Here is a 17595-nt window from a genome sequence, read left to right as displayed (position 1 = left end):
TAAAATAAAAGCCCAAAATACATTTGATATAATTATAAGAATAAAATAAAAACTATAATAAATTGAACTGATGTTTTTTAAATTAACATCTAATTTTTCTAGCAACTATAAACTACATTCTAATTCCTCTTAATCAGATTTACTTAAAACACTTTGGCTTGAATGTTAATGTTCTCATGCAATACAAAAAAAGCATTTGTTATGATTTAATTAAAATGATCACACTTTTTGATTGTAAGTGTTTTAATAGAAGATTTTTTAGTGAAATTCTATTTAATTTATATCCTATTCCATGGCTAATTGTATTTTATAGTTATTTTGATTTTAACATGAACATTAATATTTTACATGTAAATATTGTCCAAATTCCAATTTTTTTTTTCTTTATCAAACTTCATGCTTTTTCTGCCTAATATTTTAAATTCAAGGTTAAATGGCCACTCATAGAAAGAGCAAACTTTAATGAACAATAAGGCGTAACCAATCAGTCATTCCTGTTTTAATTTTGTGCAGCACTGTGACTTTCTCAGAGGATTTGACTGAGAATACTCAATCATTGTCTGCCATTTAAAAGATTATACCAACAGGGTTGCCAAAGGTTTTTTGTAATTCTATCCAGGTTAAAAAAAATTAAGTTTTTTGGTTCATTTTAAGTGTAAAATTTAACTTAAGTTAAAAAAACTATTGTATTAGTTTAACAACATTGAAAAGATACTGTAGATTTTAATGAATTTTTTAATGAAAAAAAAATATTAAATGCAAATTTTCTTTAATTTTTATGATATATGTTAAACATCTTTTAAAATTTTGTTACTTTACATGTAAAACTAATAAGAAATAACAGATTTTTCAATGATTTCATTTGAAACACTTGGATTTTTTGTGTTTTTGTTTATTAAGCGTGTAAAATTCCATGATTCAAGGTTTTTTAGCAACCCTTTAACCAACTATTTTGAGTTTGTGAGAAGGTATCAAGAGAAGGGTTGCAATATGTTAAAAAATATCAGGGTTTTAGGAAAATTTTCCTGATTTTTCAGATTTTTTTTAGGTTAATTAGAGGTAGGGAGTACAGCACATTTTTTTGGTCATATTATTAAATTCATATGAGGAGATATGATTTGGATGTGTTCTGGCTTCATTAAGAAGAATCAGAAAAAAAAATTCCAAAAAAAAATTACTCTGCTCAAAAAAAAAATTTCAACCCCACAAGTCACAAATTTTTTGACTTAAACAGTAATAAAATTACTTATACATGTCCTAGACTTATATTTTATATCTTAAATGAAAGCTTATAATTGTAGGCATATATTAAAGACATTTCAAATGCTTTTGATGTGTTATTATGTCATTATTACACAAATTAATATGCAAATTTTGTTTGTAAAATAGTACTTTTTTCCTCATATAAAAAGCAAATTCTTCTGTTGTTTTTACTTTTTTTTGATATATTTGAATTTTTTTTTGGGAAGAGTTTTTTTTTCTTTTGCAATTTTTTTTTCTTTCTAATTCTTATTTATTAAGCCAAAACACAACCAAATCATATCTCCTCAAAAGTCCAGCAAACATCACCTAAGTACTTCCTACCCCTAGTTTTACAAGTATATATTTTTTAACCAACTCAGTAGTAAGTTAATTTTTTGAAATGAATTTTTTAATACATTTAAACTACTTTAATAAAAAATCTAAAAATTTATTGTAAATTTAAATTTTGTTTTATTCTCTTGCAACTTGTAAAAATGTTCTTTAATAATAATAAAACTATTAAGAAAACACACAATATTCAAATAAAAAGATATAAAGTAAAAATTTTTTAAATATAGTGAGAAATAACTAGCTTGAGATTTGCAAACAGTAACCAGATTATGTTTTAAATCAGTTAGAGTTTTATTCAAATTTTAAAGTTGCCTGAGTGCCTGGAAACCCTGTTACTGATATATTTGAAATGGGGACAGGCTAGATTTGCACACAGGACCACTTATGCATGAGGGTTCACTATTACACAAAGGGTCCCTTTTGCACAAAGAGTCATTTATAAAGTTAAAAAAAAATAAACCTAATAGATTTTGTTTTTTGAGTATTTATTAGTAGGTTTACAGACCTGTATGTAAAATACAAGTGAATTTTCTACCTGGTTTTACAAATTCTATTTTAAGGTATTCTAATTTTTCTTTTGTTTATTATCTCAAATGTATTATTTTATATGTAATGTAAAACTACATAACACTGATAAAATCAAAAAATTATAGCTATCTTATTTATTTAGTACTTTTACACTAAACAGAAAATCAACAAAAAAATACTATTAAAATATTTATGTTGTCAATAAATATGAGAATATTTATAAATACACTTATTTTCATTCATGGAATTATAAAAATTACTATAACAAAATTGTTATAAATTGTGATTCCAACAAAACATACTAGATTTTTTCATAACTTTTATAAAAAATCCTGATATTTTTTAAAACCTTAAGTTTTTGCAGTTTTTTCCCAAACAATTAAATTCTGGGTTTTTTGGAAAACCTGTAAGAACCAAAAACTGAAGAAAATTACTAATAATATAGCTTGAATACTTAAAAACATTGTAAGTTTAACAAAACTTTCTTTTAATATTTTTTTTTTTAATATCCAATATTTATTTCAACAGTTTATTACAATCAAAACAATGTTTCACTCCTATACTTGCATATAGGAGATCCTCAGTTGTTGTAAATAGGTCTTATTCAAATAGAATAAGATTAGAGATTAGATTAGAATAGATTCTATTTGAATAAGACCTATTTACAACAACTGAGGATCTCCTATATGCAAGTATAGGAGTGAAACATTGTTTTGATTGTAATAAACTGTTGAAATAAATATTGGATATAAATCTCCTTAAAGACATTTAAGTCGAGAACTTTAAATTGTTTGATTTAAAACAAGTTATATTATTTTTTTTTTTAATGGTAAAACAAAAATCAGTCTCAAACCCTTGCAACAATAAACTTTACAAAATTCAATGTTCTTCAAGACAAAAAATCAGTTTGGAGTCAGCATGATTAGGATTTATTATACTTGCTTGTAAAACTTAAAAATACATATATTCAAAGTTTAAAAAATGGCCAAGATCTAAAGTAAAATAATTTAGCTATTTTAACAACCAATGAGTCAAAATTTAGAAGGCACAGAATTTTATAATTTGAAAAGGAGTGTTTTCAATAAATTTGACTTTCCCCAAATATAAAACTTAGTATTTCAGGTGTCAGCTGCAGTTCTGAGGTCGCTTCTGATTGGGTTATATATATAATTTTTTTTTTTAAGTTTTAATTAATAAAACTTGTTTTTCTCGATTAGTTTTCTATATATTTGGGTTAAATGGGTTAAGTTTGAGCATATAGATTGAAAATTTCGGGAAAGGTAATTTAAGGATAAGGGTTTAGATGTTCTGTTTAGTATTTAGTATTTTAGTTTAATAATTATCCAGCAAGGCTTTAACTTTATATTAAGTTACAAAAAACAAAAACACTAAAAACAGATATAATGTAGAAAAAATGTTAATTATTTGATCGCTGTTTTTCAATTCACATTTTTATCTCAACTACTGTTATTTATTTAAGTTGTTCTTTAGTTTTTCTTAAACTATCTTTTCATTAACTTAAAGTATTGCTTTTTTAGCTCTGCGTGTTTACAAATTCTTGTTAACTTTTCTTGTTACACATATTAATATTTTTAGTATGTTACTTATTCGTTTCAAAACTATTTTGTTAATTATTTAAAAAAAACTAAAACAATAAAATGATAAATAGTAATTGTCATTTATCATTTTATTGATTCGAGGGAATTTTTAGTAAGCTTAAAACATATATTAGTAATTTTAAACACAATAGATTTATATAACTTACTTAATTTAAGTTAGTCTTAATCCTAGACAAACTTAGTCTATAAACTGTATAGATTATGTTTACTTAAAGGTTTTTTGTACACCAGCTCCTAGGAACTCTTTTATTGTCATTTAATAAATATACTTTGCAACAATAAACAATATTATTATGAAATAACACTAATCGTAACAATAGCGATTTTTTACATAGTACACTACAAAACTAAATCCAACTACATAAATAAAAGTACATAAAATTTTATGCGCTCAAATAATTTTACGAAAATTTTTTATGAAGTATTTTGTGCTGTAAAGGTTATTTTTATTTAATTTAATATTTAAACTTGAACAGTGGAAATAATTTTAGATTTTAATAGTTAAATAAACTATTGTTAAGTTTTATAAGAGTTTTTGAAGAAGTGATACTTACTATAACTGAACTTAACTTTTAAAATTTAAAATATAAAGATAAGTACTGTAAAATTTATGTATTTAATAAAATAAGAAAAAAAAAAAACAATTATAAATTTAACAAAAATGATATCAACAATAACAAATTTCCTTCTATTTTGAATACTTGAATCGAGATATTTTTCAAAAAGCTCTTCCTTGCTTAATATACTAGATACAAATTAGTTACTGACAAATCAAAAATTACTGTGGTAATCTGTTGGTTAAACTTTCAACATTTATATATATATATATATATATATAGAATTAAGTTATCTAACTTGATAATTCAAACCTTTCACACTGAGCCCACCTTAAGGGCTTTATTAATAAAAAGGTCAAAGACGGCAATAGTAAAATATGTAGGCTGTGTCTAAAAGAACCAACAGCCGTTGTATATGCACTGAAAGACAAGAGATGCCTAAATAAAAGATGCGTGTTTTAGTCTTGTAGACATATAAAAATCGCTTTTAAAATTTAACAAGTTTTGATTTCATCTTCAAACAATCTAAATTTCAATTTTTATTTAGCTTTTTATCTTAATTTTATCTTTATCTTTTTCAATTATCTGTCCTAAAATATAGTTACTCACTGAACTTATATGAATTTTTTCCAGTTTATTGTCGATTGGTAATTTAATTTTTGCACAAGCCGTTTTGCATGATTTATGATAGTTTTAAAATTACGTCTTAATCTACTTATGCTAAATTTTCTAACTTTCATTTGTGTGTTTTGTTTTGTGCTTTATTTTGAACTTACTTGTTTTGAAGCTGATGAGTGCATAGGCGCGAAACTCGAGTCCTTTAAGTTTTATATCTTGAAATAAACGTTTAAATATATATATATATATATATATATATAAAGGTTTATTTAAAGATGCAAAACTCAAAGGACTCGAGTTTTGTGCCTATGCCTTTATCAGCTTCAAAACAAGAGAACATCGTTTACAAGGCCACAGTTAACTCTGGCGTTGAAACGAGGTTCTATGTCGGCTTGTGCTCGACTCAGTTTAGATTCAGGTATGCCAATCATAAAAAAAACTTTTAAAGGCGGCATATATGAAAATGACACTGAACTTTCGAAGTATGTTCGTGGCTTAAAGCGCAGCTGCATTGACTTTGAAATATCCTGGGAAGTTATAAAAAGAGCACAGCCTATAGCTAACGGCAATAGCCCAATATGTAGGCTGTGTCTCAAAGAAGCAACAGCCGTTGTAAATGCACTGAAAGACAAGAGATGCCTAAATAAAAGAAGCGAGTTTGTATCGTCTTGTAGACATATAAAAAATCACTTTTAAAATTTAACAAGTTTTAATTTTATCTTAAAATAATCTAAATTTCAATTCGTATTTTAAATTTATCTTTATTTCTTTCAATTATCTGTCCTAATGTATAGTTACTCACTGAAGTTTTATGAATTTTTGCCAGTTTATTGTCGATTGGTAAATTAATTTTTGCACAAGCCGTTTTGCATGATTTTTAATAGTTCCAAAATTACGTCATAATGTATTTATGCTAAAATTTTCAACTTTCATTTGTGTATTTTTTTTTGTGCTTTATTTGAAACTTGTTTTGAAGCTGATGAGTGCATAGGCACGAAACTCGAGTCTTATGAGTTTTGCATCTTTAAATAAACCTTTTTATTAATAACGCCCTTAAGGTGGGCTCGTTATGAAAGATTTAATTTATCAAGTTAAATATCTTAATTCTATATATATATATATATATATAGTTGTTTTTGTGGTCATGAACATGTTAAATATCGAAAAATCACACAAGGTACAGCTTTGTACGTTTATTTTGAGACACAGTTTTATTAAATAACGGTGCGCTAATACCATTAGTACTAGCAAACTCGGCTTGGTGTTTACTTCAATAAATTAATCGCTTACACTAATAGTAGCATTTTAAAAATTCAAATAGTTTAAAATAAAAACTAAAACTATCTAAATTACTTGACATTTTTATATATGGAAGTGTTTTAATTTTCCAAAAATAATTAAACTTATAATAACAAATATGCTAAAAAACTATCTTCTGCTTCTTTGTCATAGCTAAACCTCTTATAATTCGTTTTATAATGTATTGTCAAGTAGTTTAAATTATTTTGGTTCAGTCAGAAATTTAGTCGTAAAATTTTTAGTCTAATTATTTTTATTACATAAGAACTTTATGGAACAGTTTGTAAGCAAGTGTGCTTTTTAAATAGTTAAATTTAAATAATTAAGCTTTAAAAACAGGTATCATTAAAGTTAAGTAACTACTTGTGAACAAAATAATTTTAGCTCATAATAATAATTCTAGCGAAAAAACGTTGTTTTTTTTTAATACTTTTAGTTTTTAAAACTATATTTTTAAATAATTTTCACGATTTTACCGTTTAATTTGTTGATCTTTTACTTGTTTTACACTTAACTTTATACAAATTGTGTAGATGTACAGTTATCATTCTCTTCTAACATTTACAATTAAATAATATTTTAACTATATATGTGTTTTACTCTAGACTAGGGTTTCCAAAACCTTTTTTGAAAAGGCCTTCATTAAAGATTTGAAAAAAACTATGGCCACCTATAACAAAATTACTCAAAAAGTACCATTAAAACCTCCTATAAACGTTTTTCTTTTTGCTTTTTATCTGCAACTCCAGCATGCCTAGTGTAAGTTTCAAATTATGACTTCATGTCCTCCCTAAGGTTCTTTACTGCTAATGGTCCCTTAAATTTTTGTCATTGCCAACTTTTGGAAACTTTGCTCTAAATTGAGTTACAAACTATTTGTTACTTTCAGTTCAGTTAACTTTTTGTAACATGCTGATATTGTTACCCGGACTATTAGCCTCACTGATTTCCTTCGAAATTGCCTCGGTCTCAGGATCGACAATCTCATCAGATTCCAGGTTAGCAGTAATCTCGGAACAACTCATTTCGGTGCGTGGCACTTTCAAGACTAATGCCTTTTTTAGGGATTTTAAGGACATAACTATATAATTTATACAACTAAATATATTGAAACTAAGTAATGTTGTTTTATTATGTACAAATAAACGCAATGACAGCTCACAATAAGTCTAAACACTTAAAGTTAACAATTAGAAGGAAAATGTGCTCTGGATTCCCTCCTTGACGTGTCACTGGTCTCCGGTCGCTCAGTTTCTGGCACTCGACGTTGGTCCGTCTCGTTTACAGAATCTTGATGAATGTTGCTTGATCTTCTTTCGTTTCCTTTCCGTAACCGGAGCGTGGCGATAAAATACAATATAAAACAGGCACGATGATATAAATATGTATAAATATTACAATACAAGTACAATAGTAAGTAGATACGATAATATAAATATGTATAAATATTACGACAGAATTATTTAAAAGTACGAAAACAACTTGTTCGTAGAAGTGTAGCTAAGGTTGACACCACAGTCTGTGTGGGCTTACTCGATAAGATGAATGTTCAAGTTTGTTTCCTTGAACGCTGTGGACTCAATCGTGAAATTCAGTGTTCAAATTGATCCAAAGAAGTTGTCTGCTACAGTATGCGTAGGCTTATGAGTATGTCACGTTAACAACTCAAATCGAGTTGTTCGCCCCGTCGACGTTGTTGAATAAGAAGGTTTTCTCGGGTGTCATCTAGCTTTTCCAAGATGGCGACTTATGTTCAGAGCGCCAAGAGAAGGTTTTCCCAAAGATTAGCTAGCTTTCCCAAGATGGCGGCTAACGCTCAAATTTGCGAGCAGCAGAGTGTCGCTTCATGCTTGTTTCGAGGTAAATGACCTGCTTCACGCTCTGATTGGGCGTATTTATAGTTTTTCGATTCTTTTTCTAGAATTTCCGATGGACTTTGGACTGTAGATCACGCGCTCTCTCATTTGATTTTCTCATTTTCCCTTAGCCAACAAGTTATTTCCAGTTCAATCAAGAAATCAGAAACACACTCATTATAAATTAACACTTATTTTGTTTGTGAAAAGTAGTTTTTTTAGGAATTAGTTTACTATATTTATTTGTTGAATTTCAAAGGAAAAATATAATATCAAGTGAAAAACATTAATTTCTTTAAATTATCAAAATTTGGACACATAAGGGAAAATAAAATTTTGCATAAGTGTCCAACACTGATAACAGAATAGATACTAAGAAAGATAACTATAAAAATGTAAAAGCTGAAAGTTTACCTTGATTTTTATACAAGGAAATTGTATTGTTTTAAACGTTAAATTCTTAAAAACTAATACTAGGAAAGTATTTGGTTATTTAAGATGTAACTAGTTCGGTTAGATTTCATACAAACCTAAAATATTAATTAACGATTAAACAAATACTACTTTAGGTAAAAATGATTAAGGTTTTATATTTTCAGACAAGATGCTTATTCTGTAATTAGAATTTTTAATAATATTGCAGTTTTCAAACAAAAAATAGTTTTACTACTTTTCATTCACAGTTATTCGTAAAAAAAATTAAGTACCCACTGATAATTTTACTCTTCTGTAATTTATTAAAATTTCATTGATGTAAAATCTTAAATTTCATAGATTTTCAAAATAAAACCAATTTCTTTAATCAAAATTTATTTACATTATAAGATTTCAAAAAAAATGTTTGACTTTGAAATAAGGAGTACATGACTTTAGTTGTTAACATTAAATTTCACAAACCGTTTTGTACTGTACAAGGGTTTTGAAAATCAAAATTATTACTTTTGTTTTTGCGATTTACATCAATGACAAGTATTTTTTAAGTAAAAAGTTTCCAATTGTTTACAGTTTTTTGACCATAAATAGATGAAAGACATTATGTAACGCACATAAAAAATACTTTTTCATCGCGAAAATTATATGTTATTTTCAAACGTAAACATGCAACGTAGTACTAAAGAAAACTAATCCCTGCTAACATGGAATATTTATAATAATAATTACTAGAACTAAAAATTTTGATGCTTTTTTTATAAATCTTCCATAAAGTAGATTTATTTATCCCATCATAGTAACTTATCTTTCGAAAACACAAAACAGAATATTTTAGTTAAAAATAATGATTTAGTTTTGCCGAACTGCTAATATAAGTTGTTTAAGGAGATCGTTGTCTTTTTTATATGGACTAAAATGATCAAATAAGCTATATCTTCATGGCATGCTTTATACAGTAAAGACCATTTTTTAAAGTTTCGATTTTGAAGCAATTTAAATTGTTAATAAACATTATCAGAATATTTTACATAATTTATAATGTTTTTATAGTATTTTGAATTTAGATCAAAACATTCATAGTACAACTCAAAACTTTTTAATTTTTTAAATCGTTATTCGTATTACTATCTTTCAATGTTAGTTTTGGTTCAAGTTTTGTATTGTTATTTTTAAGTCAATAAAATAAACAATAAAAAATTTGTTAGCAATCGGTTATTTTAAACAAAAATTTCAAAACTTTTTTAAAAAGCGGTGTAATAAAATAACATTGCATTATGTATTTTTGAGTTTATTTACGAAGTTTCAGAAAAATAATTTGCTTGAAATTCATCTTGTGAGATAAAGATTGACAAGATCTTCATTAGCTTTCATTATTGTTCCATCTAAATAAATTAGAAAAAAATTATATGTGTGTTTAAAAAATATTTAAAAATGATGTAAATCCCCGAAATTTAGTGTACATAAAAACTTTACTGTTAAACTAGAAACTTTATTATTTTTTTTGTTTTGATTAGTATTATTAGCTTTAGTTAGTTATTTGTAAATAGAATTAGGTATATATGTACATATTTTATTGAAAATTAATCTCATTTAATAAGTAATTTTTTCAATAAAGGCATAAATATTTTTTGTAGAAATATATATATATATATATATATATATATATAGATAATTTATTGAAATGACGGTTTTAAAAATGCTGGAACATATGTTTCATAAAGACAAAATAGATTGTCTCCAATCTTCAGCCAGTTCAAATTTAAAATAAAAAGCACTTTTGTAAACAAAGATGCATAAGTTTACAAAAAAACAAAAACAATATGACGTAAAAATTGAACATTGTACATTACAAATATTCAGTACAAAAATCAATCTACCATCTAACTAATCAAACAACTAAAATTAACGAAAACAACAGTTAATTGACTATAAAATACTTCAAAATTTGTTGTATTTTAAGAGGAGCTTTTTCATATGTCGACAAGACGATATAAACTCGCTCCTCTTATTTAAACTTATTTGAAGTATTTTATAGTCAATTAACTATTGTTTTCGTTAATTTTAGTTGTTTGAATAGTTAGATGGTAGATCGATTCTTGTACTGAATATTTGTAATGTACAATGTTCAATTCTTACGTCATACTGTTTTTGTTTTTTTGTAAACTTTTGCATCTTTGTTTACCAAAGTGCTTTTTATTTTAAATTTGAACTGGCTTAAGATTAGAGACAATCTTTTTTGTCTTTATAAAACATATGTTCCAGCATTTTTTAAATCGTTATTTCAATAAATAAATTAAAAGCCCTTCAAGTGGGCTCAGTAGAAGGTGTTCAAGTTTGAATATTAAACTTATTATATATATATATATACATATAAAGGTTTAATCAAGATGTAAAACTTAAAGAACTCGAGTTTCGTGCTTGAAAAGCCCTTAAGGTGGGCTCCGTGTAAAAGATTTAATTTTCTAAATTAATAACTAATTTCTATGTATATATATATACATATAAATGTAATAATATGATTATCTGAATTTAATCACTTTCCACAGAGCCCACCTGAAGGGCTTTAAAATAATTTATTAGGAAAATCTGTTAATTAATTGTAGTTTTGTGATTTATAGTTGTTTTTCTAAATGGAAGATAGTTTTTTGCACTAATACTTGTACTGTGCAATATTTAATAGTTACGTCATAGTGTTTTTCATTTTTTTGTATAACTTTTGTACAGTTGTTTAGCAAAGTGCAATTCATTTTAAATTAAAATTAAAGACAATTGTTTTGTTTTTATAAAATTTTTAAAATCGACTTTTCCTAATAAATTATATACATATATATATATATTTCTTTAAAAAATATTTATGCGTTTATTGTAAAAAAGTATTTATTAAATGAGCTTAATTTTCAAAAAAACATTTAATTTAATAGACCTAACAATTATTTTACCCATATGAGAATTTCGAGCTTTAAGCATCAAATTTGATAAAAACTAAAGTAATAAACTGATAATAAAGTAAGATTTAATGAAAAATATAATTTAACATACAACTAGTTTTGAAGTTGTTCCGAACTTGCGACTTCTCCTTCTAAATTCGGAGACCTGAAACTCTTGTTGTTCACAATCATATCGAAAAAAATGGTGAAAATAAGTCCATACACTAAGAAATAAAATTTTGTTTGGAATACAACCTCGTTAGCAAAATTTTTGAATGCTTTGAACATGGTGTTATATGAAATTAAATAAAAACCTGTTAAAAAAGTATTTAGTAAAGCAGTAAGATTGTAGTAGATATTTCTACAAAAGTAACCATGACCTAAGTTATAAAATTAGTTCATGAATAGAGAGATAAATGTACACTTTTACAAACTGATCTAGTTTTAACTAAACAAGTAGTTTAATTTATTTTTTTTTAAGTAAAACAATTTTTTGGTTTTATAAAAGTATTCAATCTGAAAATTCAACAGTTACTTACAGCCAGGGAAAAATGTAAAACTTGCAAAAAAATACTTTTTTTCTCCGACATCTTCTAAAAATTACTCTTTAACGCAGTATAATCTTACTTCAATAGCATCACCATTATTATAGTTGGATATATAATTTTAAAAACATCTTGGTTCGTGGAAAATTTATTTTTACTAATTAATTATACTAAATGATTATTTGTGTTTTAAATCACACCAAGACTTATTTCCAGAAACAGGTAAAATTTGGTTATAGTATAATTAATTTAGGGGGCCATGAGAGATACTCAGTGGGCCATGAGCAGAAAAGGGGTGGAAATTAAGGAGCCACAGGGGGTCATGAGGTCATAATTTAAAACTTACACTACATATTAAAAAAAAGATCCTAGGAGTTTGTAATGGTAGTTTTGAAACTTACTCTAGATATTTTTAAGTTGTAAGTAAAGAGCAAAAAAAGGTCTTAAGTGCTTTTAATGGTAGTGTTTTGATTAATGTTGTTGATGGGGCCACAACTTTTTTAATTTCTTTATAGGAGCCATTTGAAAGAACTTTCAGAAACCCTGGTCTACTGTAACTTTTAAAACTAAATTTAAAGAAGCCTAAGATTTTTTTGCTCTTTATTATAAACTCAGGTATAGCTATTGTAAGTTTCAAAACTCCCCTAAATCATGCAAATTACTTTTTTTCAAGCAGCCTGAGCAGACCACTAGAAGAAGATAAATCAGTAGAATAAATTTAGTCATCTACCAGATCCACATTATTAGAACTCGGGGTTTTGTTTTTAAATTAGTATCAGGCCGGATTCAGATAATATTTTTATTTTAGCATCTAAATACTTGAATGATGTAGTTCGCTAGTTAATAGTTTTTAGTTAATTGCTTTAAAAAATATAAAATGGTTTTTTTATACGCATAAACAAGTATTAGATATTTTCTAAATATTTATAAAACTATTGATCATTAAAACTTGCATTAAGTTGAATTTTTCATTCATTCTATTTTTATTTTAACATCTAAAATACTAAAAATAAAGCATAAATGTTTTTTTTACCTCAACAAGAGGTTTTTAAAACTGAATTCAACAACTCTGCCCTCTTGGCAGCAAATAAAAAACTAACTGCCCCCCAAGACCATTTAGTGTAAGTTTCAAATCGTCCTTTTACTTTCATTTAGAACTTATTTTTACTCTTCATTACACCCCAAGAATATCTAGTGGAAGTTTTATTAGCATTCAAGAGTTTTATTATATGATATATATATATATTATAATATTTCTAATATATATAAAACTTGAAAAACCACCCCTCCTCCAATTTTGCCCTCTTACTAGTTTTTGGCTCGACTTATTAAAGTAGCATTTTCATTTGCTTACTGTATAAAGGTTTTACTTCATAAACAGTTATAATATTAAATGTGCTACTTTTTGCGTGATACTTAAAATAAGTAAATTTAACTGCATACAATAGATTATTAAATAAAGGAATTAAATAACTAAATTAAAACAGGTATACAAAAACCTTTAAAAGTTAACTTAAAAAATTAACTTTAACTATTGCAATCATTCCACATGTAAAATTCGGGGTTGCCAAATGTTTTTGGAAAATTTTGTCAAGGTTTTCAAAATTTCATCTAGGTTTTAAAAATACATGCTTAAGGTTTATCTCTAGTTTATATTAATTTTGAGGAAAAAATTGTGTCACGTAGTATTGCGACATTAAAAATATATCTTAAATCTTCTTTTAATATGTTTTTTAATAAAAAAATTCTGATCATGTTCAAAATTTTTTCTATACGATAAATTTTTGTGTCAAATTGAAATTTAATTACTTAACATGTAAAATTTGTTTAAAATTCCAGGTTTTTCCAGGTTTTTTAGTGTTTTTGTTAAAATTTAGAGATTTTTTAGTGGTTTTTTTTCAAAAGTTCAAGATTTTTTTTTTAATTTTCAAAATAATAAATTTTCTTAGCCTAAATTGTCAAACTCGAGGATAGTTCTTTATATGTCTTTTTCAGGATTCTAGGTTTTTTGGCAATCCTGATAAATAATAAATAGATGAAATATCTCAATGTTAAACAGGGAAAATACAAAGTCACCACATCAAAGTTATACTTTTCTATGAAATTTTTAAAACAAAAGATAAATGTGAAATAATAAGGAATTAAATAATCTAGAAAATAATCAATACCTTTTTGTAGCATCATCAAAGTTATACTATTATATGCGATTTTTAAAACAAAAGATAAATGTGAAATATTAAGAAATTAAATAATCTAGAAAATAATTACTACCACTAAGTAGCATTATAGTAGTCTTTAATCTTTTTAAAAACTGTGCATAGTAAAAAACTTATAGTTTTTTTTGCTAACTACGAAATCAAAATTAATACTTAAAATTACTCCTTTAAAATTATTACAATTTTTTTTAGTCAAACTTTTCATATTATAATATACAACGAGCAATAAGTTAATTTTATAGGCAAATTTATTAATTTTTCAAAAAACATAAAACTTTAATGTAAATTATTTTCCTTATCTTAAAAGCTATCTAAAATTTTTTATTTTATTTTAGAAAACGCACCTTTGTCTTTAATTAAAAAAAAAATTTGTTTGGGGCTTGAATTATTTCATGGGGGCCCTCCAAAAATAAAGGTTTTTTTTTCTCATTATTATTGTTTTAGAACCAAAATTAAATATTCTTTTTTAATTCCTATAGTTTGCATGTTATTTAAACTCTTAAATGGTTTTTTTATAAATAATATTAATATATTTTACGATTTATCCCCAAAGCAAAATGATGTATATTACACTATCATTTGCCTTGGCCATTTCCTAGATAAAAAATTAATAAAAGAAAAAAAAATTAATAAGAATATGAATTACAACAATTTTCATCAAACTAAAATACATTAATTAAATTTGTTGTAATTTACATTCTTAATATTTTTTTTTTCTTTTTTCAATTTTTTATTTAAGAAATGGCCAAGGCAAACGATAGTGTAATATACATCATTTTGCTTTGGGGCTAAATCGTAAAATATATTAACATTATTTATAAAAAACCATTTAAGAGTTTAAATAACATGCAAACTAAGGAAAAATAAAAATAAGATAATTTATTTTTGGTTCTAAAACAATAATGAAAAAAAAAAAACCTTTATTTTTGGAGGGACCCCATGAAATAATTCAAACTCCAAACCAATTTTTTTTAATTAAAGACAAAGGTGCGTTCTTTAAAATAAAAATAATTTTTTTAAATAGCTTTTAAGATAAGGAAAATAATTGACATTAAAGTTTTATGTTTTTTGAAAAATTAATAAATTTGCCTATAAAATTAACTTTATGCTCTTAATATACAAAGTATAAACCTTAGAATATTTTGTGCAAAGTAATTTATATTTTATGCAAGTCACTTTCTACAAGTGCACACTATGAAGACCACTGCTGCAAATGTCTTTAAAAAAACACAATAAGTACATTAAACTTTGCAAATATATCAAACTAACTTTACGTTTGGTTAACAATAGATAAAACAAATGGTTAAGTGTCTGTGTGTATTAAATTTTTTAAAGAGCAAAAAGCTTCCATGAGAGATACTCAGCGGGCCATGAGCAGCAAATGGGTAGAAATTAAGGAGCAACAGGGGGTCATGAGGTCATAATTTAAAACTTACACTACATATTAAAAAAAATGATCCTAGGAGTTTGTAATGGTAGTTTTGAAACTTACACTAGATATTCTTGAGTTGTAAGTGAAGAGCAAAAAAAAGGTTTTAAGTGCTTTTAATGGTAGTGTCTTTTAAGGGCCACATCTTTTTTAATTTCTTTATAGGAGCCATTTGAAAAAAATTTCGGAAACCCTGGTCTACTGTAACTTTTAAAACTCAATTTAAATACGCCTAAGATTTTTTTTTTCTGCTCTTTGTTATAAACTCAGGCATAGCTATTGCAAGTTTCAAAATTCCCCACAATCACGCCTAAAGCATTTTTTTAAGCAGCCCGAGTAGACCACTAGAAGAAGATAAATCAGTAGAATAGATTTAGTCATCTACCAGATCCATAACATTAGAACTCGGGTTTTGTTTTTAAATTAGTATCAGGCCGGATTCAGATAATATTTTTATTTTAGCATCTAAATACTTGGATGATGTAGTTCGCTAGTTAATAGTTTTTAGTTAATTGCTAAAAAAGATATAAAATGTTTTTTTGTAGGCATAAACAAGTATTAGATATATCTAAAATGTTAATAAAACTATTGATCATTAAAACTTGCATTAAGTTGAATTTTTATTCATTTTTTTTATCCTCTAAAATACTAAAATAAATCAAGTATAAATGTTTTTTACCTCAACAAGAGGTTCTTAAAACTGAATTCAACAACTCTACCCTCTTGGCAGCAAATAAAAAACTAACTGCTCCCCCAAGATCATTTAGTGTAAGTTTCAAATCTCCCTTTTATTATCATTTATAACTTGTTGTTACTCTTCATTACACCCCTAAGATTATTTGGTGTAAGTTTTATTATATATAAAATAAAACTTGAAAAACCACCCCTCTCGAATTTTGCCATCCTACTAGTTTTTGGCCCGACTTACTAAAGTAGCATTTTCATTTGCTAAATGTAGAAAGGTTTTACTTCATAAACAGTTATAATTTAAATGTGCTACTTTTTGCGGGATACTTAAAATAAGTAAACTTAATTGCATACAATAGATTATTTAATAAAGGAATTAAATAACTAAATTAAAACTGGTATATAAAATGTTTAAAAAAATAATTTAATTTTTAATATTTAATTTTTATTAAGTATAGTAATAATTCCACATGTATACTTCAGGGTTGCCAAATGTTTTTGGCAAGTTTTCTCAAGGTTTTCAAAATTTCATCAAGGTTATAAAAATACACGTGTACGGTCTATCTCTAGTTTAAAATAGTTTTAGGAAAAAACTGTGTCAAGTAGTATAGCGACACTGAAAATATATCTTAAATCTCCTTTTAATGTGCTTGTTAATAAAAAAATTCTGATCATTATTAAATAATTTTTAAATACGATAAATTTTTGTGCCAAATCGAAATTTATTTACTTGAAATGTAGAATTCGTTTAAAATTTCAGGTTGTTCCAGATTTTATAGTGATATTTGTTCAAATTTACAGATTTTTTTGTGATTTTTCTTAAAAATTTCAGACTTTTTTATTTTATTTTCAAAATACCAGAATTTTTAGCCTAAATTGTCAAACTCGAGGTTATTCTAGTCTTTTCCAGGATTATAGATTTTTTGGCAACCCTGATAAGTATTAAACAGATGAAATATCTCAATATTAAATAAAGAAAATATAAAGTCACCTCATCAAAATTAATAATTTACTATTCTATGCAATTTTTAAAACAAAAGATAAATGTGAAATATTAGGAATTTAACTAATCTAGAAAATAATTACTTCCACTAAGTAGAATTCTAGTAGTCTTTAATTGTTTTAAAAACTGTGCATAGTAAAAAACTTGGAATTTATTTTGCTAACTAGAAAAACAAAATTAGTATTAATAAACACTTTTGTTTTATCAGACACTACTTTGAAATTATTACAATTTTTTTAGTATAACTTTTTACACTATAATGTTAAAAAATATAAACCTTAGAATT

The sequence above is a fragment of the Thalia democratica genome, unplaced genomic scaffold, assembly GCF_965202585.1.
Source record: "Thalia democratica unplaced genomic scaffold, ktThaDemo2.hap1.1 HAP1_SCAFFOLD_243, whole genome shotgun sequence".
NCBI classification, from domain to species: domain Eukaryota; kingdom Metazoa; phylum Chordata; class Thaliacea; order Salpida; family Salpidae; genus Thalia; species Thalia democratica.
The sequence above is the reverse complement of the archived record's forward strand: the minus strand, read 5'-3'. Positions refer to the sequence as shown.